This window comes from Euphorbia lathyris, unplaced genomic scaffold (genome assembly GCF_963576675.1).
Source record: "Euphorbia lathyris unplaced genomic scaffold, ddEupLath1.1 SCAFFOLD_21, whole genome shotgun sequence".
Lineage (NCBI taxonomy): Eukaryota > Viridiplantae > Streptophyta > Magnoliopsida > Malpighiales > Euphorbiaceae > Euphorbia > Euphorbia lathyris.
In genome coordinates, this window is record NW_027069456.1 from 4,113 (window position 1) to 31,874 (window position 27,762).

The following is a 27,762-nucleotide window of genomic DNA, read 5'->3' on the forward strand; positions in this document are numbered from 1 at the left end:
TTTGCGATTCCCCAAAATCTTTTCAGCTTCTGGTGGTCTTAGAACAAAATTGAAAAAAATCGAAATTCTCAGCTCACCGAGTATTTTTAAAATACACAACGAGAAGTATGAAATTCAGATCTTTGAGATAGACATATTTAAATTGTTTTTAAAATTTAAATTAAAATTGCACATTTAACTGGGCACTTGAAATTTGTTAAATCTTTCAGACTTGATCTTTCTTGGATTTGTAGAACTCCGCTAATACTGCCCAAGCTTTAGGAGACATAAACCCCGGAGGAGGCTCAGTTCCAGATCGAGCAAATCCTGAAAAGACAGAGTAATGTATATTTTGAAAAACATAAGTACTGAGCTTACAACATGAAAATTATTAGGGCTGTGCGAACCAGTCGGAGGTTCGAACCGGACGTTCGGTTCAGGTTTGGTTCGTCCCCGAGCCAGAGGTTCGAACTTTTACGAACCATTTTCAAATTTAACGTTTTTTCGTCTTACGGATCTTAGGCGCGATAATAATCCGTTTCCAGGCTGTTTATCGGATGCAACACACGTAAAAATCTGTCGGAGTTTCCGTGCGATCTCTAATGCAATGTTTTTGAATCTGACCTGTAGTAAATAAACAACAACTTAGCACAATTATTCGGGCGGCGCGTAAACGGATAAAGGTGCTAAGATGCCAGATCCATTACGAAATCCTTTTACCAGTCAGAATGCGTGCGGGAGATTCGGATTCGAGTACATATGGCAACGCTGGAAATGAAGTGAGAGAGGGTTATCTGTTATCTTCGCATTCCCAAGGCCACTATCGTACAAAACCTCAGTCTCCGACGGCATTCAAAACAACTCCAAATGTGCTCCTAATGGTCGAAAGGCGCTGAGCGGATTGATGCAGCTTTGTTGTTATCGGTCAAAATGAGTAAGTCCACTGTTTCAAGAAATCACGCCTACGTTCTCTTTTCAACTGCAGGGTTTCCGTTTTGCATCTATTTTCCCATGACTTACGAATTTCTGTAGTGTGGATTAAAGTTATTTTCAAGGAAAACTACAAAAAAGCGTTTTTTTTTCTTGTCTGAAGCTACTACAAATTTTAAAAAAAAATCCGCTTATAATCTGCCGTGAAAATGCAACACTGCGCTAATTATATCTTTACTCCGCCTCTCCCCATTCACCAACCAGCTCGGCGCGTGCATTCTCTTATCTTTTCCCTGCAATCCTCCTTATCTCACCCAAAGCTTCCAAATCAGTTTTATCAACAATTCTGCAGATCACTTTCTCTTATCCCGTTTTTACATCATTGTGATTACCGGGTTATCTACCTGTTTACTAAGTTGTGTTATCTTATCGCTGTATTTATTGTGTTATCTTCTTTACGTTGTGTTATCTTATTTTCCTGCAAATCAGGCGCCTAGTATCAAAACCTGCAATCTCTATTCCAACGTTTCAAAATTTCCGCTTATATTTTATTTTTTTATAATAGAACCGTTGGATATTTTTTTGTGAAAATTTTAGTTTTTTTTGGAGATCGCAGGTTTTGATACTAGGCGCCTCAAATATTCCATTATCAGTGATGGATCTTGACGATTATGATGATGAAGTTTATATTTTTGTTCATTCATTTTTTACTAAATTGTGTTTTGGGCTACCTAATTATTTCGTAATTATTAACACAAATCTTCAAAAATTTTCAACCAAATTACAGCTAATTCAGTATCATATGCATCCATATCAACCGTTCTATTACCTGATCAATCCCGCGGTCAGAAAATAAGATAATAAAGGTTTTTTTAAGAAAAGGTTCGGTTCGGTTCGGTTCCGGTTCGAGAACCTTTTGCAAGATTCGGTTCGGGTTCGGTTCGAACTTAAAAATCAAGGTTCACACAGCCCTAAAAATTATTCATTTTAAAACACTTGACCATATTCCAAAAATATTCTTTCAAGAAAATTGCAAGATTGGTTGCGGTCTTTCTGAACATTTTCTTCTATTTTATAATTACTGTAAGCAATGCAGTTATATCAAGCATACTTTTTAGATATTTTTCAAGTATCTTTTGCCTTAATGTTTTTTCCAGCAAAGTCTGTTCTGGACGAATGTCACCCAATCTTTCTTAACACTTTTTTTCTATTTTATAGTTACTGTAAGCAATGCTGTTGTATCAAGCAATCCCCAAATTTATGTCGAATAGGTATTTGGACTTAAAATACTTTAGTTTTTAACAAAAAATTAAATCCAAGATATTGCTGAACTAATATGGTGGCTAAAATTCCTAATACTGGGTTAATTTATTTTTTTGTTATTTGGACCATATTTTGATGCATTTAGATGCATTCGAAGGCCACGAAGCGGCCACAAGCCTCTAGTTTCTGATATTTTTTTAGTATCTTTTGCCTAAATGTTTTTTTCAGCAAGGTCTGTTCTGGACGGAGGTCTTCCAATCTTTCAGAACTCCAAAAACATAAGATAATAATCATGCAAAAAGAGTAAAATTAATGAACAATCAAACAATTACCTCTCATTCTTGTGCCTGAAATGAAATCAAAATCTTCTTTTCTTGAGGGATCAAAGAAGTCCATTTTGTTTGATTTTTTATCATAAGCAGCTACTCTGAAAGGAAGGATTTCTAATTCTGAAAGACCTGGCGCCATGGACAGTAGCCGTGAGCCATGAGTCGGGTCATATAGGTTCTTGGAGGGATATTCAGGGTGGGTAATTCCAGCTGGATCCCGACCAACAATGTAAAAGTTAGCACCAGCAGCCATCCTAGCTTTGGCATGCCACTGAACCTGGTAAAACATTTGAGAAAATACATAAATATATATACCTAGTGAATTAATTGATGGATGAATGGATGAACGAATGAATAAATAAATGAAAAACAACAAGGAGATTAACAAAGAAACTAAATTTAATGATTGCAGTACAAATCGAAGTTGAAAGGTCAAAATCAATCTGAATCTATATGTTACAAGTGTATAACCTGACGATTTTGCTCAAATTCCTCTGCATTGTTTACTGTCGCTGTAAACGCCTTTATTTCATGGTGTATCCAGTTGCACCACATATTTTCACAGATTGTTGTATACACCAAACTGTGAAGGAGTTTAAACAAACCAGACCTTAAAATGACGGAAGGGGAGGGACTGAAAATGAAAAATCTTCAGGTCTCTATGCATGTACTATGAACATAAAAAGAAATGAATGTAATATTTTTTACATTATGTTTAAACAAACAAAATACACGTTGCACTTGCATGGGGCTCTACTGCATAGCTGCAGTGAAGTTAATTTTTCAAGAATTTCTAGGAATCTACATTGTTACCTTCATTTTTATTATAAGCCTGTATTCCAATATACATGGCTTTACCATGGGTAACGGAAGTTTGATTCTTAAAAGCAGAATTGTGTTAAAAGCAAGTTCATTGAAGTTGCCTTGACTGTACACAGCCTAGCTGACTACACCCGTATTCTTACGATCAATTATTTACCATTTGGAAAAATTCTATACAAAATTTTCAAAGGCGTACACTGCATAATAACCTTTAGCTATTTCCTCGCAATCTTAACCCTTACCACTCATATGTCGGATCAGGTCCGACATTGAAATAATCCCATTCCAATCACATGTCGGACCGGTCCGACATGAAAACCGGGTTTACACCCCGGAAATTGCTTCAAAAAATATACAGAAGTAAAATATAAAACTTATCAGTAAAAAAAGTGTCAATTCATTTACATAAAACCCTTCAAAAAATTTTTTTACAAGTTACAGGAGCCCACTGTTGCCAGATGATATGGCTTTCTCCATATGTTTAAATGGGAAAAGCCGTATCATCTGGCAACACTGCAGGAGCCCCAAAGCCAGAATTTCAGAGTTATAGTCAAAAAAGTAAATGTTCTCATCCAAACCTGTGAAAACAGTCGTGGAGCTAGGGAGGCTGCCAGGTATATTTTAGCTGGAGTTGCAAGGGTTAAAGATTCAGATGGTTTTTAGTTTTTTAAAAATTAGAGCCATTTGATAAAACCATTCAGTGTACATCTTAAGGTACCTATGCACAAACTACATTTATGTTTGAACTTACTTCAGTGGGTCCAGCATACATCATCGGTGATGGAAATATTGCCAGAAGAGTGGAATCAGGATTTAAGATTCCTTCGTTCAACACAGCTTTGTGCTGTTCAATCCGCACCTCTAATGGAACATCATCGTCTTTTGTCCAGCCACCAAGTGGATGTAATAGTAAAACCGGTTTCTTGAATCCGCGATCCAGCAGTTTGCGATTTGTATCCTACAAAAATCAAACCGTGCAAAAATTGGAATCAACTACATATTCAGAAAAATGAAGCAATAATGGGTCTGTAAACAAGGTTGGAATTTTGATGTGTAAATAATCATTTCCTTTGGTTAAACTCACGAAAAAACGATTAAGCGCAATAAAAGCATTCAAAAATCACTCCTCAATGGAGCAAAATGAGGCTGGAAATGAAGCTCCGAATTTGAATTCTCGCAATGGCGGGAAATCAAAGAAGGATTGCATGACGTCACTACTGTTGGAGTGAAATCACGTTTGCAATCATTCTCAATTCCCATTGTTATTTTCTGTTAACAATTTAAAATATCCCATCCTCATTAAGCAACAAAGAACCTACCCACATCCTAAAAAAAATTAAACGATGGGTAATTTTGAATACAACTAGCATCAATGTAATATTCAAAAAGTTTGAAGTTCAGAATCAACAAGCTAAAAATGTTTCTTGCCAATTTTCTATGCCGCATGGAAATAAGCGTTGCCATTTCGCTTTTTTTTATTTAGAAAATTAACATGCTTCATAAAGACTACATTTGATAAATAATCAATGTTTGAATATAAGCTTATAAAAGCTTTTACGTCATAGAATTGTAAGCAAAAGTCAAATTTATAACTTTAAATCAAATTTTTTCGAAAATCACACCAACAGTGACAACCCTGATTTCCAAGTGATTTCCTTGCGGCATGGAAAAATGGTGAGGAAAATTTTTAGCAGGACAGCTTCAAAATAATATTACATAGTATATTTAAAATATGTTACATAATACAGTCTTACAGAGCAATTAAACTTCAAATCTGTTTTCTCAAAACTGAGACCTTCCTGCTGAAAGCAATGCATTTACAATTTAAAAGACAACCAAAGTGTTTCAGATAAGCTATCAAATACTCTCTTTACTTTTTACTTTCTCACAACTAACGAAGTTAGAAATTGAGAAAGTATTGCGATGGCGCTTCAATTTTGGATGATTTTTCCAGCGCATCATGACCTCTCCTGACTCATAAAATTCATTTTTTTCAAGACTAAATATAAATTAACATCACTTATACTATGTAGTAAGAAATTTAAATGTGACTTTTGAATATAGTTCAACCATTAAGGCCTTACCAGGCCTTAGAAATATATTTTCATTGGATGTCTGTCTGTCCGTCTGTCCGTCCGGGGCTGTAACTCCTAAACTATTGCTCCGAACTCATCCAAATTTCGTACGGGGGTGTATCAGCCCATTTCCACCAGACGATTTTTTTGTTTTCAAATTTTTTGACATTTGAGCATTTTACGGAGTACTATAGCCCTAAAAAGACCAAAACAGGCTGAAAAAAGGAGTTTTTCACATTTTTCTCAAAAATGGCTCCAAGGATTTTGCTTAAATTTAGTATATGAATCCCTCCTAATGGGCTTTAAAAGCTTTAATAGCTCATTTGGCCAGGAAAACTCAAATACTCAAGTTCTAAGGGAGTTAGGGTGAAAAATGCCAAAAAAGTAGCATTTTCTCTTGGGCAGCGCGGCGATTATTATATACTCTACAATTTTTGCTACTTTGTAAATTAAAATATTATTTGTAATTATTGTCTAGTCTACTAATGGGAATTTATAGCTCCATTACCTCATTTTTCTAGGTAAACTCCTAAACTCTAGTTGCAGGAGGAAAGGGAGGGAAACGTCCAAAAACCTACCGTTGAAAGGATTTTCTTTATAATTGGGATATTATCTATAGCCTGAATAGCATAGCCACATCATTTCTCCATTAAAAGTATTGATGGATAGTTACGGTGTGAAAATGGGGTAAAAAGGGCACATTAAAAATGGTAATAATTCTGAATAGTTAGAGAATAGCATTTTGGTTTGATAAAACTCCCTTTAGGGGGGGGGGGGGGTCAGATTTTCCCTCACCTTCGGGGGGGGGGGGGGGCTTAGTTTTTTTTTTTTTTCAAAAACAACCCCCATCGAGTGATACGTTGTTAGAAAGGGTATGGAAAATGAAAATTATCTGCACAAACCGGAAGTCCTTATCTATGGCGGAAAACGGTGTTTTCATTAATTTACCACGCAATTTGAATGAAATTTGGTTTACGGGCATTTTGTCGTGGGAAAAACGAATTTATCACGGGTTCTCCAAAATACCCACACAAATTTAAGATGGCGGCATAAAAAAGGCTGATAATTTGGAGTTTCTGTTATTTCCCACTCATTTACTGGGAAATATGAATGAAACTTGGTTTCCGGTTGTATTTTGTCCCTGTAAAAACGACTTTGACATTACGTTCCCAAAATTCACACGAAAATCTAAGATCACGGTCAATTAAATGGCGAAAAATGGGAGTTCCGCTTTTTTACCATTCAAGCTGAATTTTGATTCACTGCACACTATACATCAGGACTGTTTGTTGGTCATGATTGGGAGAAAGTGTTTGTCCAGCATGCCGGACCAACTTTTTAAGTTCTGTTGGTAAAATAAAAAAAAAACTTTTTACATGATGCTTTTACCCTGATCGACCCATCTTTTGCTTGTATTTTAACAACAGAGGTTCAGTTGTCCTATTTTCACTTTAGATTGCATAAGCAAACCAAATATAAGCTGGAATCTCATTGAGTAATTTTGGAATTGCTTCATTATGCTTTCTCATAACGTTCAATGTTTCAATCAACAGCTGCATTGCACTGATGAAGCCGAAAAGGGATGAAACATGTCTCTGGTTTGCTTGTTGGTCTGAACAATATTTGGTGGGCATAGTGTTTAATATATCGTTCTCCAATGGAGTAGTCATTCAGTCAAACTGTACTTTGTATGACTTCCATGTAAGCTCTTATTATAGCATCCGATTTTTCCTCCTCTTCCTGATTATCTGAAAAGCTGAGCATCCTACGGAAAAAATGGAGAAGACCAAAGTTCTTCATTTTTATTTTCTCTCTTTGATTTTGTTGTTTATTTTTCTAAATCTTGACCCTTTACACTCCGACAGCTTGATCATTTACTTTTCGTAACTATTGACCTTGATAGTTACACGGTCTGTATCTATCGCATCGTTATCGCGGCGACCATAGACTTAACGGTCATAGTTATAGCGATAGTTACATATCTATCACTCCGAAGGTGATAATTTACGCTCTAACTATCAATTCGAAATTAAAAATGGCTGAATTCCCTTGTTTGTGGGGGGTGAATTTTGTCCCTTCAAATAAGTTTAAGAATAAAACATTGCTTTCTTTAGAAGAAAACCACGCAGGTTCAAATAATTAATGCGAGTAGTTGACAATTAAGATTGAGGTTAGGATTGCTTTGAACCTAGTTCTTCTTCTTCATATTTTACGCTGATCATGTGACTCTGAGACAGCTTGTGATTGGCTGATGGTGACCTCCGTAACTATCTAATAGTTAGGTCACAAGTATCGATCTATTCATTAGTTACGAAGTAAATGGTTGGACATCTTTCGGTCCATAGATCGTTAAGCTGTAACTATCGCCTGTAACTATTGAAGTAAATGATCGAGCTGCAGGTTAGGAATTCAGCTGCGTACCCCCTGCCCAAGTAGCATTTTGCAACGTAAAAATTGCAATATATTGCAACTTTTTTGTCAGAATATTGTCATATTTGACTAACATGTGGCCGCTTTTTCTGGTCGATTCTTGCAATATATTGCAACATTTTCTGTGAAAAAATTATTTTAGCCACAAAAATGAACTTTTTGGCTATTTTTTTTTCTTTTAGGATAAAAAATATTATTTAGGCCACAAAAATGCACCAATACTCACCGGTGGCCGGTAGAGTTCCTTTGTATAAAGGGAAAGATTAGGCAACTAGCGATGCCAACCGAAGTTGAAATTTATTACAACATTGTGGCAACTTTCTTCCAACAAATCGACACCTTCAAAACTGACAGACAGGCAACAAGAATTATTGCAAAATAATTGCAATTTTCAAATCAACCAAAATATGGCAAGAATATGGCAACATTCTTGCGACACCAAAAAATTGCAATATTTCTTCCACATTCTTGCAAGATATTGCAATCTATGCTACTTGGGTGTTCCCAGGTCCAGGTTAAGAATGGAAAATCATACAAATTGACTTCGAAACACTCAAAAAAAAAAAATTCTATTATAAAGGTCTAGAAAAAACCACGGAAAAATGTTGCTAATCACCAACGAAACAGAAAGAAATGATTGTAACAGGATAGTGAGCCAAACCATTAGTAAAAAGTGGAGAAGAAGTAATGAGAAAAAATTCGAAAAAACCAAGTATACTCGGGCGTGGGCCTGGGAGAGCACTTTCTGCAACGCGAGTATACCCAGCAAATCAATTAATGTTGTTAAAAACTTTTGAAAATATTGTCGGTTATGTTTTGGCAATGTTTTGAAAAACTTGCGAAAACTTTTTGGGAGTGTTGTTATGTGAACTTTTAGGGATTGTCTTTACATTGTCATAAAGGTTCTTAAAAGATTGTCGTAAAAGTTATGGCATGTAAATATTATGATAACATTGTGACAATATTGTGACAAACATTTAACATAAAGTTTTTTAAATAACCTTATGAAAAGGTTGTTGAAACATTGTCTACAAAGTTTTTTAAAAATGTTTACTACAAAAGCTTGTCAAAATGTTTTTTAAATATTTTCTATTAAACATTTACAAGACAACATTTTCACAAGGTGAACAACATATTCAAAATATTGTCAAAACATTGCTGATTTACTGGGTACTCGGGCGTGTGGTGTAAAAGGTTGATTGGAAACAAAATTTTTGCATTTCAAAACACGGTACACCCTAAAAACACCCTTGTAGTTTTTTAATAATTTTTTTAGGCACATAAATGAACTCTACGCCAAAAATTGGGTAGGTAACCTCATTTGTGTGACCATTCGTTGGTAACTTTTGCCGCAATTAAATAAAAGCTGTTATTTTTCTGCCACTACGGCAGGCTCTAGCGCAAAATGGAGGTATTTCTGGACGTATGTTAATAGGGAAAAAAGTCTTGTTTTTACCTCTAAAATACACTCTTAAACTTAATGCACATCATTTTTAAACACCCTGTATATGTTTAAAAATTATTTTTCTTTACTTATTGTTAATAAAAAAAACAACTAGTAATAAATTGTTCAATACTTTTTATGCATCATTTTATCACCTCTTAAAAATGAACTGTTTTGGGTTATCGACATGGTAAATGAAAGATGACCATAAAAAAATTGCTTTTTCACTTCTTTGAACCAAGATAAACCTTTGTTTTGTAACAAAAAAATTACCTGCATAAGAAGAGCGTGTCCATTGTGGATCGGATTCCTAAGCTGAAAAGCAAAAACAGCGTCTGCATCCATAGTTTTGAATTGGGCACGCAACTCGTTGGGAGTGAGACGGTATTGGTCTAATCCATCATTCCACTGTATCCGCTCCAAAACTTCTAACTCACCACCAACCAACCAGTCTCCGCTCTCGTAGATCATCTAAGATAAAATAATAGCATGATCATAAAAAAAAATCTAAGCTGATAGGATTAAGATGAAAAATAAACTTGCATTCACCTTGTAATTAGTAGTTTCATTTTTTCACTAAAACTTGTCCAAAATCAGGTTGTTCCATTGGTAAAATCAGCTCAGATGAGAAACTGCTTTCCTCTTATTTTACTCCTTATAAAAAAGCAAGTAAAGCTAGATCAATAGAGCCAAAACATATTCTGCATGGCAACCAATTTTACTCACGCAAGCTTTTTGCCGAATTGGGCATGTAATGGTTTGACGAATCTCCTCATCAGTCAAAGGGTTTTGTTCCAACTTCAACATACCGAACCATCAATTTAAGGTATAGGACGGCCGATCAAGCAGTAACCAGAATTTGGTATATGGTAATATGTCTCATTTGAAGGCACCAGTTTTCTTGCGAGAATATCGTACCGGACTTTGATATTTTTTGAAGGATGAGCAAAAAAGGGAAGGAAGAATTTTCTCACCAAAAATCTTCCAATTTTCTTCCAAGAATATTGTTGGAATACGGTCAAGTGTTGTTAAAAAATGGCAATATGCTGACAAGAAATGGAAAAAACAACGAAATAAATGGGTATAACAAGGCTAGAAAAAAGGAAATAAGAAAAAGACAAGAAAGAAACAAGAACAGCCTATCCTGACAAGAAAGTTGCAAGTAATTTTTTTGTTGAAAAATGCTACACGGGGTATTCCACATTTCTGTTATCAAACAGTTTTAAAACTGTTATTGTTGGACTTCTACGAGGGGAGGTCAACTATATCTCCTCCTCTGATTGAAGAAATCTGCTTCGTGCAGTATATTCTGAAACATTCCTGCTTCAACTAGAGTCTGAGGGCCAAATTTTCTGACACTCCTTGAATCTTCCTTGACTTGAGATTTCCTTGAGTTCTCTTTGACTACATTGAAATCCCTATTCCTGAGGAGGAATGAAGGAAATCTCAAGTCAAGGAAGTTTCAAGGAGTGAATCAAAATTTGGCCCTTACACTCACTCAACAATAAGATGCAAAATTTTCTTCAAAGTGACAGAACTTTAAATCGAATTACAAAACAGAAAAACTATCATTCAACTTTATACCAAGGTTTTTACAGAACAATGAAAAAAATACAAAATACTATTGCCGAAAAATATTAAATTGCTCACTTTTATACATGGATGATCCTTATGAGTGGTACCAAACTGGCGGGCAACCCTTTCTTCTTTCGGATGAGGGTAAAAGGAAGGTGCACGCATAATGGCGTAGGGCTTCTCGTTGTGCCAGAGTGTAAAAGCACCACACCCAAAAAGCCTATCCTTATCTTCGTTTGAAACAGGTAAAACTATTGCTACCGATAGATTTACGTCGTCTGCCAAACTGTTGAAATGGAGAGTCTGAAAACATTAAGACAAAGTTCAACACATTAAAATTTAATTTTTTTATCATAAAAAGCCTGATCATCTGGAATATTAAGACATAAGAATTTTTGAAAAAATCTAAAAATATGCCGGAAAAAGTATAAACAGAAAGCTATGATATGTGGAAAATCATTTTAAGCATAAGCCTTGTTATTAAAACTTTAATTAAAACATTTAAAAATAGAACTATCGTAAAAATCAGACACAAAAAAATTCACCGGTCCAAAGTTCAATTCGTTATAAACAAATTGATTCAACATATGAAGTATTGCAGAAAATGTCTTGTAATGAAGTTTGTTATATCCTGTTTTCACTGTATGCATTAAGTAGGTGCCTAATCTAGAAGTATTCTGAGTTAAAGAGTTTTCTGATCTAGTTGTAAATGTTTATGAATTCCTCGTGTTTCAAAATAGAGACGATATACAGATAAGGACCAATTTTTGATCTCACCAAATTTGATTTTTATTTTATATGTAAACAGCCATGTGGACAAATTCCACGTATGCACAAATGTATGAGCATTCCAAGATGTTTCTAACAATATTCATACGTTATGATGTAATGTGCGAAAATTGAGTTTGAAAGTGAAAATAATGTTTTTGGATAGATGTTTGTGGGTGCGCATTATTCAGTATGTCTATCATTCGACCCAATTTGAAAATTGGGAATCAGCTTTTATTTTTTATCACGACCTATTTGATTTGTATGATGTTGCGAGCAACTTGGATGCAATGAAGTATAACTACTTATAGTGAAAATGTGGCATTGGTAAACTGGGGAAAGTAAATTCCTTCTCTCATTCAAAATAAAACAAACCTGAAGGAATTGATCCTCTGTCATGAAGCCTTTTAACGGTGTTGCCCAACCCTCCGCCAAAACTTGTACCCACTGCAGATCAACAACAGAAATATCCAGGCGTGGTAACTCCATTGCTTCTGTTTTGGCTATAGAAATTCCATTGTTGGAGACAAATAATTCTGGAATGATGCCACAGGAATCTTTTCTCTTAGGAATGATGTCCTGAAAAAATGTATGAATAAACATTCCAAATAATAGCAGAAGAAAAAATTTACAACCATACCTACCTAGTACTTGCTTTCTCTAAACTAAAAAACTTTTTAGATAGAAAAAACAAAGTTTACAACAGTTCAGAAAGCTGAGTCGCTACTATGCAAAATTGCAAGCAGAGATAAAAGTAATTTTTTTTTGCTTTAACAATTAAGAGTCTATCTGTGAAAATATTCAAAGTTAATATTTCTCCTCTCTGCAAACAAACCAGTGTATCTAATTAGCCACATACCTAAGTAGGTATACGTGTGACTTAAAAAAAGGAGTTACAACAGGAGGGCAAGCAAGCCAGTTACCATAAAGTGGTATGTTTAAAAAATAGTGGCAGTATTTTTGGAGTTTTAAGCGATCTCACATAGGTATACGTCTCAATTGTTTCTTGGCAGATTATTAAATTTCGTACATACCCAAGTAACATAGCTTGCAAGATTCTTGCAATAATACACTATTTCTCTTGCAACTTTCTTGTGCGACAAGAATATTGTTGGAATATGGCCAAGTGTTGTTAAAAAATGGCAATATTCTGACAAGAAAGTTGCAACTTTTTCGATGAAAAATTCTACTTTCGAAAAGCATAGATTCTTGCAATAATACACTATTTTTATTGCAACTTGTAATATTGTCAGCAAGAAAGCTGCAATATATGATAAGAAAATTGCCGTATTCTGGTCAAAATTTGATCGATTTGAAAATTGTAAGAAAATTACAAATTCTTGCAATTTTTATGCGTAATGATATTCGCGCCTATATGTCTCATTTGAAGGCGCCAATTTTCTTGCGAGAATATTGTCTCGCAATTCGATATTTTTCAAAGGAAAATGAGCCAAAAAGGAAGGATGAATTTTCTCACCAATAATCTTCCAATTTTCTTGCAAGAATATTGTTGGAATATGGCCAAATATTGTTAAAAAATGGCAATATTCTGACAAGAAACTTGCAATTTTTTTGTTGAATAATGCTACTTGGGTATGCTGGTTGACGGCATTAAAAACGACCTTTTATCCTTGAAAATTTGACGCATGCTTTTGAAATAGCTGAGATGTTGAGGCGTAGAGATTTGAGGTCGCTTGGAACTTTTGAGACTAAGGGCAGTATTCAGAGACGTGTTTTAAGGTCGAGGATATATTGAATAGCTTCTCAAGTAAGAGGAAGCAATGTATTTCTTATGACTCCTCAACCCTTGAGAAGCTCCTTAACCTTAAAATGCGTCTCTGAATACCGCCTCAACTACACAACGTAGCTTAGAAACCTACCTAAATTTTTTCTCAAAACCTCTGATAAATTGTCATCAATTTATATTATTCCATCAATAAACTACCTATCGCATTCATATTGTACACAAAAATCAAGTTTTTTATCCAATCGCTCAAAAAAACCAATCAAAATTAACAACTGTTTTACTTCTTCCCCAAACCCCTCCTCAAACTCTCCCCCACCCTTACGTATTTAAAATGGAGCTTCTTCAATTGAGGCAAAGTTGAGGACGCAACTGTGAGCGTCTTATAATTACGCAAAAATGCTACGCGAATTTTCTCAAGCATTTTTAACGATTACAGTAGGTAATTATTTCTATTTATGTTGAAAGTCTCATACTGTATCTATATTTATTAGTACCATAATATAAAACATGTTACAGTCTTAATAAATGAATACCACTGAAGATGGCATCTATGCAGGTCGAAACGTCTGGTGACTATACCTACCAAACAAAAGGTCGAAAAAGCTTGGTAAGAAATTATTTGTATAAGTAGGTAGGTACCTATATCTTAGATTGATTACTCGTTCATATCTTTTTAAAAAATATACCCAATTTCCGATTAACAGGAAAATAAAATATGACGAAAAAGGAGCTATAGCATAAATGATACTTACATGTTTTTCCAGTAAATCGACAACTTTCATACATGTTTCTTCAATACTACAGTCCTCGGTTTTAACAACTAAATTTGGACACTCAGGTTTTTGATATTCCTGGTCCACGCCAGTAAAACCTGTGAAAAAGTTGAATCAAAATTTAAACAAGAAAACACTGACTTGTTTATTTGTTCATTAAAATTAGGTACAAACATTTTGTCCTTGAGAACTTATTACCGAGTCAAAAATAACAAATACTTATTTAACTAATAGACTAATTTCTTTAACTTCTTAATGTTTTCTGGTCGATAATTGGTGGCAGGTGACTCACCCAAAATATTTCAGTTTTTATATTTTATTATATTTCTAGCCTTGTAAATTGTTATACCCATTTTTTTGTGTTTCTATTGCTTCAATGTATTTGTAACAAGATATCTACATAATGGGTCAGTAAAGTAGGTCAGAACTGGAGCTTTATAGTATATGTATTCTTAAAATTTTATGAAGAAAACGATGCACGAAACAGAAAATTTCAAAATGTACTCTGAAAAAAGTGTTTGAAATTTGGGCGATTCCAAACTCCCCTCTCGCAAAAACGACGAGCGTTCATTTTTGGGCTAAAGGAGTCGAATCTTTGACGAATCCATCAAATGTTCTTTTGCCCATTATTGAATTAAATGTTTTTGTTTATAGAACTTGGAATACTTAAAAAACTCTCGTAGTCGCCCAAAAATGAACGCTCTTCGATGACCTCACTCGTCAATTGGCGAGGGGAGTTTGAAATCGTGCAAATTTCAAACACTTTTTTCCAGAGTACATTTTGAAATTTTCTGTTTTGTGCATAGTTTTCTACGTAAAATTTTGAGTAGAATACATAAAATATAAAGCTCCAGTTCTGACCTACTTTACTGACCCATTGCTGAGGATTATTGGAATACAGAAAAGCGTTGGCTTCTTGGGAGTTTTATGCTGTGCACATTTGTTGCGTATAGAGCATTTGAAGGAACATTATACACTTTTGAGGGAAGGGCAGAGGCAAATATTGATAAATGGCTCATATATGGATAGGTGTAGGTATACAGGGCGTTCATAAAGTAGGTTGCCACTTAGCTTAGCAAAATTGAACTTCATACTTCAATATCTCAAAAACGAATAGGTAACAATAACGACTTCCAGTTTAGTACCAAATTGCTCAGATTTTTGCGCTCTTTCAAACGATGCATCACATGATAGAAGATCGGGGTTAGATTTTTCTGTGCAAAGGCACTCTCGGAAAATAGGGGGTAAGCTATTTCATGGACACTGTATAATGAGCTTAACTGCCCAATTTTACATACAATTATTAGTAGGTACATACGATCTTTGTTGCAAAGACGGAGAGGTCAAGTTTGATAAAAAATAACCAACATGTTTGATGACACACTCACCAAAGATTGACGTCAACAATAGCGGCTCTGTCCCCAACTCTTCTCTCCGTGTACCCATCATAGCCCAACGCCCATGTAGCATAGCTTGCAAGATTCTTGCAATAATACACCAGTTTTCTTGCAATTTTCTTGTGTGACAAGAATATTGTTGGAATATGGACAAATGTTTTTAAGAAATGGCAATATTCTAACAAGAAAGTTGCAACTTTTTCGTTGAAAAATTCTACTTGGGAAGTAGTAAAGTCGGCAAGATTCTTGCAATAATACACACCTTTTTAAGTCCCCAGAAGTTGTTTCGCCACTTCGCGGAACAAACTTCGAAAATATGGAAGGAAGTCAGTTCCGAGTTTGTTACAGTTTGTTCCATCATTTCCAGCAAAGACCGGCAAACCAGTTCTCGAAAAATGGCGGTTAACGAAATGGCGAGCCAACTTCACGTCCAGTTCGCCAAGTTATCAAAAAAGATACTGGGAGTTTGTTCTAAGTGACAGGAGGTTAGTTCCGAGTTTGTTCCGTCCAACGCACATTACAGAATTAAATCGGATCAACCGTTAAGGTTTTATGCCCGAAATAGAAAATGGCGGGAAAATCTGTTCCTGCCAGTTCCCCACTTAATAAAAAAAATCGCTGGGAGTTTGTTCCAAGGGACAGGAGGTTAGTTCCGAGTATGTTCCGTCCAACGAACTTTACAGAATTCGAATCGGATCAACTGTTAAGGATTTAGGCTCAAAATAGAAAATGGTGGACTGATTTTCCGGCCATTTTCTATTTCGGGCATAAAACCTTAACGCTTGATCCGATTTGAATTCTGTAAAGTGCGTTGGACGGAACAAACTCGGAACTAACCTCCTGCATGTTGGAACAAACTCCCAGCAATTTTTTTGACAAAGTGGCGAACTGGCGTGAAGTTGGCTCGCCATTTTGTTTTGGAACCTAAAACCTTAACGGTTGATCCGATTTGAATTCTGTAAAATGCGTTGGACAGAAGAAACTCGGAACTAACCTCCTCTCCCTTGGAAGAAACTCCCAGCAATTTTTTTTTATCAAGTGGCGAACTGGCGGGAACAGATTTTCCCGCCATTTTCTATTTCGGGCATAAAACCTTAACGGTTGATCCGATTTGAATTCTGTAAAGTGCGTTGGACGGAACAAACCTCCTGCATGTTGGAACAAACTCCCAGCGACTTTTTTGACAAAGTGGCGAACTGGCGTGAAGTTGGCTCGCCATTTTGTTAGTCACCATATTTCGAGAACTGGTTTGTCGGTCTTCGCTGAAAATGGTGGAACAAACTGTAACAAACTCGGAACTAACCTCCTGTCCCTTGGAACAAACTCCCAGCAATTTTTTTTTATTATGTGGCAAACTGGCGGGAACAGATTTTCCCGCCATTTTCTATTTCGGGCATAAAACCTTAACGGTTGATCCGATTTGAATTCTGTAAAGTGCGTTGGAGGGAACAAACTCGGAACTAACCTCCTGCATGTTGGAACAAACTCCCAGCAATTTTTTTTGACAAAGTGGCGAACTGGCGTGAAGTTAGCTCGCCATTTCGTTAGTCACCATTTTTCGAGAACTGGTTTGTCGGTCTTCGCTGAAAATGGTGGAACAAACTGTAACAAACTCGGAACTAACCTCCTGTCCCTTGGAACAAACTCCCAGTGTCCTTTTTGATAAATTGGCGAACTGGGCGTGAAGTTGGCTCGCCATTTCGTTAACCGCCATTTTTCGAGAACTGGTTTGCCGGTCTTCGCTGGAAATGATGGAACGAACTGTAACAAACTCGGAACTAACTTCCTGCCATATTTTTGAAGTTTGTTCCGCGAAGTGGCGAGCTAACTTCACGCACCTCTATTTTTATTGCAACTAGTAATATTTTCAGCGAGAAAGTTGCAAGACATGATAAGAAAGTTGTCATATTCTTGTCAAAATTCGATCGATTTGAAAATCGTAAGAAAATTGCCAATTCTTCCGATATTTATCTGTAGTGATATTTGCCTATAGTATGTCTCATTTGAAGGCGATAGTTTTCTTGCCAGAATATCATCCCGGACTTCGATATTTTTTTAAGGATGTGCCAAAAAGGAAGGATGAATTTCTCATCAATAATCTTGCAAGAATATTGTTGGAATATGGCCAAATGTTATTAAAAAATGGCAATATTCTGACAAGAAAGTTGCAAGAAATTTCCAACTTTTTCGTTGATAACTGCTACTTGGGAGTTGCCAGATTTAAGGAAAAAAGCTGTGCGTTTCACATTGAACTATGTGAAAACACCACAGCCTTTTCCCAACAATCTGGCAACACTTATACCTACTTTGACAAACACACTTATTTATAGGGCTTTTATACAAAAATCTAGAGTGACCCAAGAAAATTAGGTATACCCTGTAAAATAAGCCATCGGAAAACTCTTCGAAAATTCCCAAGGAACTGATTATCAGAATTTCGTACCTTTGATAGTGCCTTGGCGTGCTTTTCTTATATAAGCCCTTGACATCCCTCTTTTCGCAAATGTTAAGTGGGGTATCAACGAAGACCTCGAAGAAGGGTAGATCATTCTCGACATGAATATCCCTTGCCAATTGTCGGTCTGCAGAGAAGGGGGATACAAAACTGCAAAGTGTGACGACCCCACTGTCAGCAAACAGTCTAGCTACTTCGGCCACCCTCCGGATATTTTCTTCTCGGTCCTCCTTAGAGAAACCTAGGTTTTTATTTAAACCCGTTCGAATATTGTCCCCGTCCAATCCGTAAGCTGGAATCCCTCGGGATACCAGATAAGCTTCCAGTTCAAAAGAAACGGATGTCTTACCCGCCCCGGATAAACCTATAAAAATAGACAAAATAAAAGGTAAATAAATATACATAATACAAATAACAGCGTCGATTGAATATAAAAAAACCATCTGGTACTCGTGCGATTCAAAACTGACGGTAAGTCCGGGTGTTCAACCGTTTTGTACACATGAAATCTAAATGTAAAAACGTGGTTGCATCCCTGACATACCGTCAGTTTTAAATCGTACGATAGTACGTAACGCAGAAAGGAATGGTGCAACCTAAGGAGGAGGGTAAAACCCCTATAAAAGTCCCCATCATTTTCTTCCTTTAGATTAGTTAGGAGTTGAGACCTGGTACAGGGTGTTTAAAAAAAGTTTCCGCTGCCATTTTTCCAAAAACGGTAGCAAAACTTAAAAAAAAAAACAGTCCAACACGTGTTTAATTATATTCAAGTTATTACAGGGGTTGTTGCGGTCTATTTTATGAAATGTGTCCTTATGAATATAATTGGACAAGAGTGTGGCTGTTGTTTGAGATTCGCAGCCGCTTAAAAAAATCGCAATTTCCAGTCTTATGTTACTTTAAAAGTTTACACTTTTGCTTTCCTCGCCCCCCCCCCCACCCATTTTCAGCATTCATTCTTCATAATACCTATGGTTGCTTATGACAAAAGACATTTTCCTTTTGGCAGCTATACGAAATTCAATATTTTTCTCAATTAAATGGGCATAGCGATGATCAGTTACTCTGACGAAAACTAAAGTCGTCCCTTAAATTATGAATGCATAATGCAAAACTACGAGCTAATCGAGCAAAACGGTTATCATTTTCAAATTCAGCGACCTAAAATTAGTCGGAAACGATGGTTCACCTCTCTGTATCTAAACCGACATCGGACATTTCACCCGATAAGGCCAATATTGATTGCTGTTTCTACAACATAGCGCTAACTTTTCTCGGAAACGGTTCGCCACATGTAAAAAAAGAAAGTCGCATAAAATTCGAAGAAAAGCTACATGACATGACCCTTGACTCGTCTTAGAATTAATCTCACTCTGTTTCCAAGTCAAAATGTGAAATAGAGCACAGACAATTATAGAGATGTGCGAAGCGGAATTTTTAAAAAAAACGAACAGTCAAAATTTACAAAAAAAAATTCGTCGAAAAAGTCGGGCTCGGCACTACACGCGGGGGAAAACACGCGGCGGCGGCAATGAGCGTAAAGAAGTTAGAACCGGATGCGCGGTAATTTAGAAAACGCGCGATTCGCAATCACGAAGCGTTTAAAAACGAAGCAAATACGAAGCGGATGCTGCTTCGCACATCCCTACAGAAAATAAATTAAAAACCTATTTTATTTAGCTTTGATTAAAAATTAAGGGCGCAGTAATATAATGAATAATCGAATTTTCGCTCTTTCAAACAGCTGTAGCTTGGAAAAGGTGCGTTATCGAACACTTGTTCATAGTAAAACAATAGTGTTATCTTGAACTCAAGAATCACCTCTAATAGTTTGTCTGTCAAATTTTCACCCCTAAAAGTCTGTGTCAGTCGAATTTTGTTACACCCAGTATTGATCTAATGTTTGAAAGAGAACCTTTTAGGGGCCGAATTTTAACACACCACTTGAAACGTACTTGAAGCTTACTTGACTTGAATTTTACTTGGCTTGAGTTTCCCTCAACTTGAAACTTCCTCGACTTAAAATTTTTCTTGACTTGATTTTTCCTTGACTCGAACTCCACTCAAGTCTGGTCCTAACCTTACTTGAGTAAATGTGGATATTTTGCCTCCTTGAGAGCATGTGAAGTGAATCTCAAGGAAACTGGAAGTAAATTCTGTTGAGGAAGTCTCGAGTGGTGTGTTAAAATTGCGCATCCCACTTTCGGTGGTGTGTTAAAAAATTGCGCATCCCACTTTTCGAGTGTATGTCAAGTAATTTTCGAGTCGAGCGCGTTTCAAGTAGCGTGTTAAAATTCGGCCCTAAGTCTTCAACAGGGCAATATAGTGCTTTCGACGAAGTTGAATTTGACAATTTATTGCAACTCAAAAAACACGAAATCAAATTCCGATTATTAATCGATTAACCGATTGTTGAGTACCGATTAATCGCCACAATAGATTGTTCCAATAATCGATTATCCGATTAATCCAATAGTTGGACGCCCCGCAGTGCTTTTGCTTATGGGCGCTCGGGACAAAACTCATAACTCCTGAACGGAAACCGATAAAATGTTGAAACTTGGACCAATTGTAGACAATATTATCCTCTACACGCTGTAGTAACGAAAAAGTTGTGGGGTACCGTCAAGGGGGGGAGGGGCATGAATTGATGCTAAAAAATTGAAGTATTAGAAGTGCACATATAATTTGCAGAAAAAACTGAATTAATTTCTTATAATGTATCGAATTAAAAAAGTAAATAGGTTCTAGAATGTTTGCAAGATCTACCAAGAACGTTTACATGAAAGAAAATTCCTTTAAACCTCGGTTTTTAACACTTTTAGCGGCAAACGGAGAGTTTAAAACGAATTTTGAATTTCATTCGGAAGAAGGAAGTCTATCCACCTTTCCCCTTTTCCTTGTACAAGAAATTTTCGTCTAAACCGAACAATAAAACATTATTAAATATGCTATTACTAGGAAAAGCAATTAAATCTAACAAAATAATTAAGGAGTATATAATACAAATTTCAAAGAGTCATGGTTTTGCTACTATTTTTTATGTAATATATCATAAAATAGATATACCTAATTAAAAAAAAATGCTAGCAAAATCCTTATTTTTTGAATTGTAATATATGTTCCCATATTTTCATATTTAAATATTGATTTAAAACCTCCAAAAGTTTATAGAAAAATAACTGCAAAAAAAACTTATAATTTAAGGGCTGAATTATTTCAAGTCCAGAGTAAGCGCGAAATATCGATGAATTAAGAAAATAAAAGTAAAGAGACTATACTATGTGCCTCTGACATATTATTTTATTAAAAAAAAAAAAAAAAACAACAACAACCTCTATAACGTAACAAAAATAAAATAACTTACACATTTTGTATCCAGTCAATGATTTAGGTAACACATTCATAAAAATAAAAATTTATACACAAAACATATTTGAAAGAATCTGATAACTTCATGGTTTGGAACTAAATTTTCACATAATATCTAAGGCAGAAGAGACGATATATCTCATTATAAATGGCACCAAGTTTTTTTTTAATTTCTCTTAACCACTAGAAATAAAGGCAATTGAAAAAGTTGAGCTTTAACATTAAATAATGAACACACAATATACAAATAGGTATAGGCACTAACGAAACCTTATACAATGAAGTACGTAGGCAGTAAGAAAAGTATGTAGATAATCACACATTATTATTAATCACAAAATTGAAGAGGAGATAAGTTCATTCGAGGGTAAATGGTACGCCTTCAGAGATTTAAAAATGACTAAATTAACAATTCCTGAACCAATCATGTCAATTAAAAATACCTACTAATAAAAATAATCTTAGAAAAATGAAAAAAAAAGAATAACAAAGTAAAATTAATGGAGAAAAAAGATCACAGAAAAATTAACATAAATATAACTAAAACAAAAAGACAATGTGACTAATACTCCACTAATACTGAATTAATAGTAAGGACTGGGTATCATAATAACAATAATAGGAACAACATTAAAAAGTTATTTTAACTTCCTAGAAATATTTCAAGTACAAGCTCTCATTAAAAGGAGCGTTATTTTTTTTTTTTATTTCCTCCGTATAGTAATTTCTTAAAAAATTTGCTTATTCGTCGTCATCAGTTTCGAGGCATTCTGAAATATCAACTCCGGCTACAACATGTATTGGCGGGGTTTCTAAAATATAATGTTCAATATCACAGTCAAAAGGTGTTTTATTTTTTTTTCCTATTACTTTTCTGAATGATGCAAGGAAAGGGTCTGACGTAATTACTAATCGGTTCATTAAATCGACATTAGTTTCTTCTCTGGACGTTTTTCTAGTATGGGATAGTCTCTCCTTACGAATTTCTTTGTGTCTTGCTTCTAAACAGTCTTCAGCCATTTCACCTATTGGCACCTCAAATTGGGCCATGACTTCATGCCCATGAATTAAAATTTTGTGGACGGTCATGGGCATGTTATACCAAGGATACTCATTTAGGTATAAAGTCAACGTTTCATCAGTCAGTTTTTTAAATTTTTGTAAATCTATCTTTCTTTTACAATTTAAAAGTCTTAAGAGTGTATAAAAATTGAGTGTATTAATTGCTCATTAAGACCTGTAAGTTGCCCACTTACTTTGTAATTCTTAAAAAAGGTCCTAGCTGTGTTTCCGTCATTTGTGGAGCCATGGGAATGCTTTGGTTTTGAAATATTCAGTCCTATAATTTGTCTGAAATTATATTGAATGGTTTCTTTTCTTGCCTTAACAAGGGGCTGAAATTCTTTAGTGACTCTCCACTGCTTAATTGGCAACCGAAATGAAATACTAAGACAACATTTCCAAGAACCTAATCCAGCAATGAAGGCTTGAAAGTCCAAATTTATATTTTTCTGAATCGGGAATCAAAGTATCAACATTTTTCTTATTCATATCACTAGGTTTAGCACCACAGATATAGCAATTTGCACAAGATTTGGTATCGGTAATTTTACTGCAAACACTGCCGTCGATCATTGTTAAATGAAATTGGTAACTAACATCTAAATTCTTACTATTATCAGTCTTAACAGTACAGTTTTTGATATCAGTCTCAAATAATTTTTCAAATTTAGTATACTCCTCACAAATAAGCTCCGAAGTTTCCTTAGCAAAAACAAACTTTATAGGCCTACAATAAAGGGATGAAGAAGATTTTGGGTTTTTCCAAATGATAGTACCAGAAATTTTATCTTTTAGCAAGAGGGGAACGAAGGCAATAAAAAACAGGGATTCATCTGTCTGATCGGAATCTTCAAATGACTGTTTTGTATGTGCTATGCCCAGAACTGCCATCCATACCCCACTTGCATAATTAAAACTAACTCAGATGAATCAATACTATTTATTTCATCTCGGATTATGTGAAAAATACTTTCGATTGTTTTATCTAACATATCTTGGACACTTAATTCAACAGATACAATTGAGAGGCTAGACATTTTCGGGAAAAATTGTTTCTTAAATTGATTTAGACTGTACAAACTTTGGATGGTTCCTTCATGGACACTATTAATATAAGATCCCTTAAGATATTAAACTTACGTTCAGACAAATCTAAGTCAAGACAAAGCGCGAGAGTCTGATGTAGAGATAATTTTTTGTCACTAGTTGTAATACACATAGGTGGATTTGAAATGCTAGCGGCGTATTGTAATTCTTCAGCACTGACGCTCGCTACTAAATGCTGAACTCTGCGTTTTTTTGTCTTATCAGACGAGTCGATGAAAGCTTTTTGAAGTCTACCAGTGGTGTATGATTTTTCTTTGTCCTTATTCATAGCACAATTCAAAGTTTTCAGTAATAAGTTAGCAGGTAATGTAATTTTCGATTCTAAAAATCCATGTTCGTAATTAAGAATATTCTGTTTCGAACGGAACCTCTTCCCTCCATTTAGAATTAATGTTGGAACATACTAAGCGACAAAATGTCCGTAGGTTGACGTCATCTATATCCTTTAAGTTATAAGCTTCAATAAATTTTTGTTTAATGATGTTTACTCTGTCATCTTCCTTTGCGGAGACCCATAAATCAAACAAATCGCGGTATTTCAGAGACGGACCTGCAACGAAAAAACCATTGTAACTCAGAAATGTGCAAGTTTGTGCAGGTAACGAAAAGAGATACTGAATCTACATTAAATTTGTTACAAAATACGTCAAAACTGGACTTATATATTTTTATATATTTTAGTTATACACCTTTAAGCATTGTAATATGAAATGAAAAACATGAGGCCAAACCTGCCTCTAAAAAACAGCTAGATAAAATAGAAATTTGATGTAAAAAAGGAAATAAATATAACTAGACAAGGAAAAGCTTACCTGTGGTGAGTATATCCATTTTCGGGAGCTCCGCACAACGTGTAAACAAGATATGACGTGTTGTCGTTGATGACACGATGCGGTGCAGTTACGCACCGCTCCAGCAGTAGCACGGATGTCTCTTATCTATCATGACCCCCTCCCCGCTGCTCGTGCGATTTGAGAAAAACAATAGTGGAAATGGACACGGTGTTTCCCACCCAATACGCCAGATCAATAAAAAAAACCATACCTGATGGTCAGTTTTCGGACTTTTGTCCACGTGTCACTGCACTGTGGCGCCCCTACAACAGTCTTTGTTTCGTCATTTGAAGATAATGAATTTTACCTGTAGCCTCGCCAGATTCACATCTTGGAGCCGTCACTGCTATCAACCTACTATCTCGGCAGCGCCCACATTTCAGGCCTCTAGCGAGACAGGAAATGACCCTATAAACGGGGAAAAAGTTGCGCTTGTGATACCACTATGCGGCTTATATCGAACACCACTACTTGTGGTACCCAACGAGGTATACTCTAGAGCAGTGATAGTCTGTGCTGGGGTGGTGCTCGCTAGAGTACCTTAATATACAGAGTATAGACAATCCGGCACATGGAGCTCCAACAGGAGTCCAAACCTCAGAAGAACACCGCTCATCCAGGCTCCTGATTGGCTTGATGAGTAATGTTTCTCTGACTTTTGGACTCCTGTTGAGCTTCCATTTCTTCTTCTTCACTAGCGATACCAACATTCTCATGAGTTAGAGTACCATTTGTTAATTAAAGCAAACGATTATTTTCTCACTTTTCTTGCGCAAAAACATTTTGGAAAATGAAAATAAATCATTTTTGTTAGCAGCATCAAGTGAAAATGTTTTCTTTAATTTCAAGAAGATTCTCAAACGAAGAAGTTGAGAAGAATTGCAATGGTTGGCACCACTACATTTTATGAAAAGAGCCAATCAGATATGGATTCACGACTGTCTATACTCTGTATATTAAGGTACTCTAGTACTCGCATGGCTGGCATTTGTTTGCCCTCCGATTTTTAACTTAAAATGGAAATCTGTAAATAATAAATAAATAATTGTTGAAGTCGCTTCAAAATGACTTTATTCATGCTAAGAAAAGTGACAAACGATTGTTATAAATTCATTTTAACACTATTTTTATATTATTTTATCAAAAATGAAAAATAGTGGTGCCGAGACAAAGATGAACACAGTAATATTAGTAATCATTGGGTGGAGAGGTATAGTTTGTTGAAATGATCAAAAGGAAGTGTTGAAATTAACAAATGTCGATGGCTTTTCATTTTCTAAGAATGAATACAGTTATTTTGAAGCATTTTCAGCAAGTACTTATTAATTATTCGGGGTTTTCAATTCTGAGGTTACAAATCGGAGGGGCAAACAAATGCCAGCCATGCAAGCACCTCCGATTCCATACGGATCATCGACTATCACCGCTCTAGAGTATACCTCGTTGGTGGTACCATAAACCACAGTCTATGGTACTTGTACCGCAGTTTGTGGTAATTTAAAAATAAAATAAAATTACCACAGACTGTGGTAATAGTACTCTAAACCATGGTACAAGTACCATAAACTACGGTTCTGAGTACCACAATTAATGATGTTCGATAATTACCGCATAGCGGTAGACACAACCACATAGTGGTACCAGAACCGCAACTTTTTTTCAGGATACCGGTAATATGAAACTCACATGATAGTACTTTGGAGAACATATTTTGCCGATAGCCGGAAAAATGGAGTATAGCCGTATACTACACACCCTTCTTCTGGCAAGGTTCTCAGTCAAACTGTCCGCAATTTAACTTCCGGTTTGCACCAAATTTCTCAGATTTTCGCACTCTTTCCAATGATGCAAGACGTGATAGGATAGGATTTTTATATGCAATGGTGGCCTTAAAAAATGGGTGGTGACCTACTTCATGCACTGAGAGAAAAGAACTCCTTGGAACTGCGGGTTTACTGGCAATTTTTTGACTAATGAGTAAATCTGCAATTTCAAGAAAAAAACTGGCAATTCAAAGAAAAATATATTTTTGTGACCCAATTTTTTTTTTTAGTGACATGAAAAGTTTTTTCTTGGAATTACCAGTTATTTTCTTGAAATTGCAGATTTACTCAATAGTCAAAAAATTGTCAGTAAACCCGCAGTTCCAAAGAGTTCTTTTCTCTCAGTGTGGACGTGGGGCGCCCTTAAGGGGGGGGGGGGGGGCTTGGAAAGTGGAAATTGAAGAAAAATTGGCAAAACTGGGCTGTTTTTGAGACTTTTTATAATGCCCCCCTCCCCCCTCCCGCCGTATTCCAACAAATGGGCGCCCATGTTCATGGATACCCTGTACATCGCTCATGGTAATACATTTATCCTTCACTACGATACTTATATACCTTTCATAAAAAGTATCATATTGAGCCATACATTCATCGTAGTGAGTGATACATCGTTATTACCAATAAATCCATCGCTAACCACGAGGTTCCATATGGATGGTACTAGCGATACAAAATACAACTACTCGTTTCTTAGTGCTTAATAGTAAACAAACTGCCGGTAGTTTACTTGCATCAAATAGTTATTTTTTTTCTCAGTGTATCTTCGCACATTTTCCCTGTTGAATGCTGAGAGCAAACGCCTACCGATCCAGGCAACGCTAGAGTTACTATATTGAGAGAGTTTGGCCAAGAGATCGTCCATTTCTGATTGGCTCCGTCGTCTCAATGCTTTTCATAAGAGCTTCACAGGTTTCCAAACAAACAATACCAACTGTGCAGGTGTTCAACATGAACTTAGTTTGTATCCTTAAGTAGGAAAACTGAACTTTAATGTGTGTAAACTTGAAGCAACTAACTGGTAAGTCGAATATTTGAAACTTAAAGTTTGAAAAAGTTTAAAAACCTGTTTTTAATTTGAAATTTAGAAGATATTATGCAGGTCGAAGGTTGGTACTTGTTTATTGTTTGGAAACCTGGGACCCCTCCATGAACTCACTTGGCCAAAACTCTCCCTATATAGTAACTCTAGGCAACGCTGTCTCGAACCAGTGTTGCCGTTCTGTGCGAAAAAGTTCGCCTATTTTACATTAGATCTTATGGGAAATCGTGCATAAAACACGAAAACGACAACACTGTCTCAAACGACTATTCAATCTTTGTAAGCGAGAAAAGATTACGTCAGAGAGGAAAACACGGAACATTTGCCAAAGCAAGACATCGGATGCATACTGTATTACTAATCACTGCAAGAATAAATAAATCTATGTATAGGGTGCTTCAAAAGTCATCTGTACAGTGTACACCATTCTTTTGCGCGTTGAATCTTACTGTTTGCAGCGTGATGGATGGACCATATAGCGAGAGGCTCATTTTCCGAGGATCTTCTGCGCATGTAGGTACCATCAATCATCGACTGAT

General features: G+C 35.8%; 1 pseudogene; it reads right to left on the reverse strand.

The window, feature by feature from the left end:
• Positions 1–205: 205 nt before the first annotated feature.
• Positions 206–26,702, reverse strand: LOC136210428 (uncharacterized; annotated as a pseudogene).
• Positions 26,703–27,762: the final 1,060 nt, after the last annotated feature.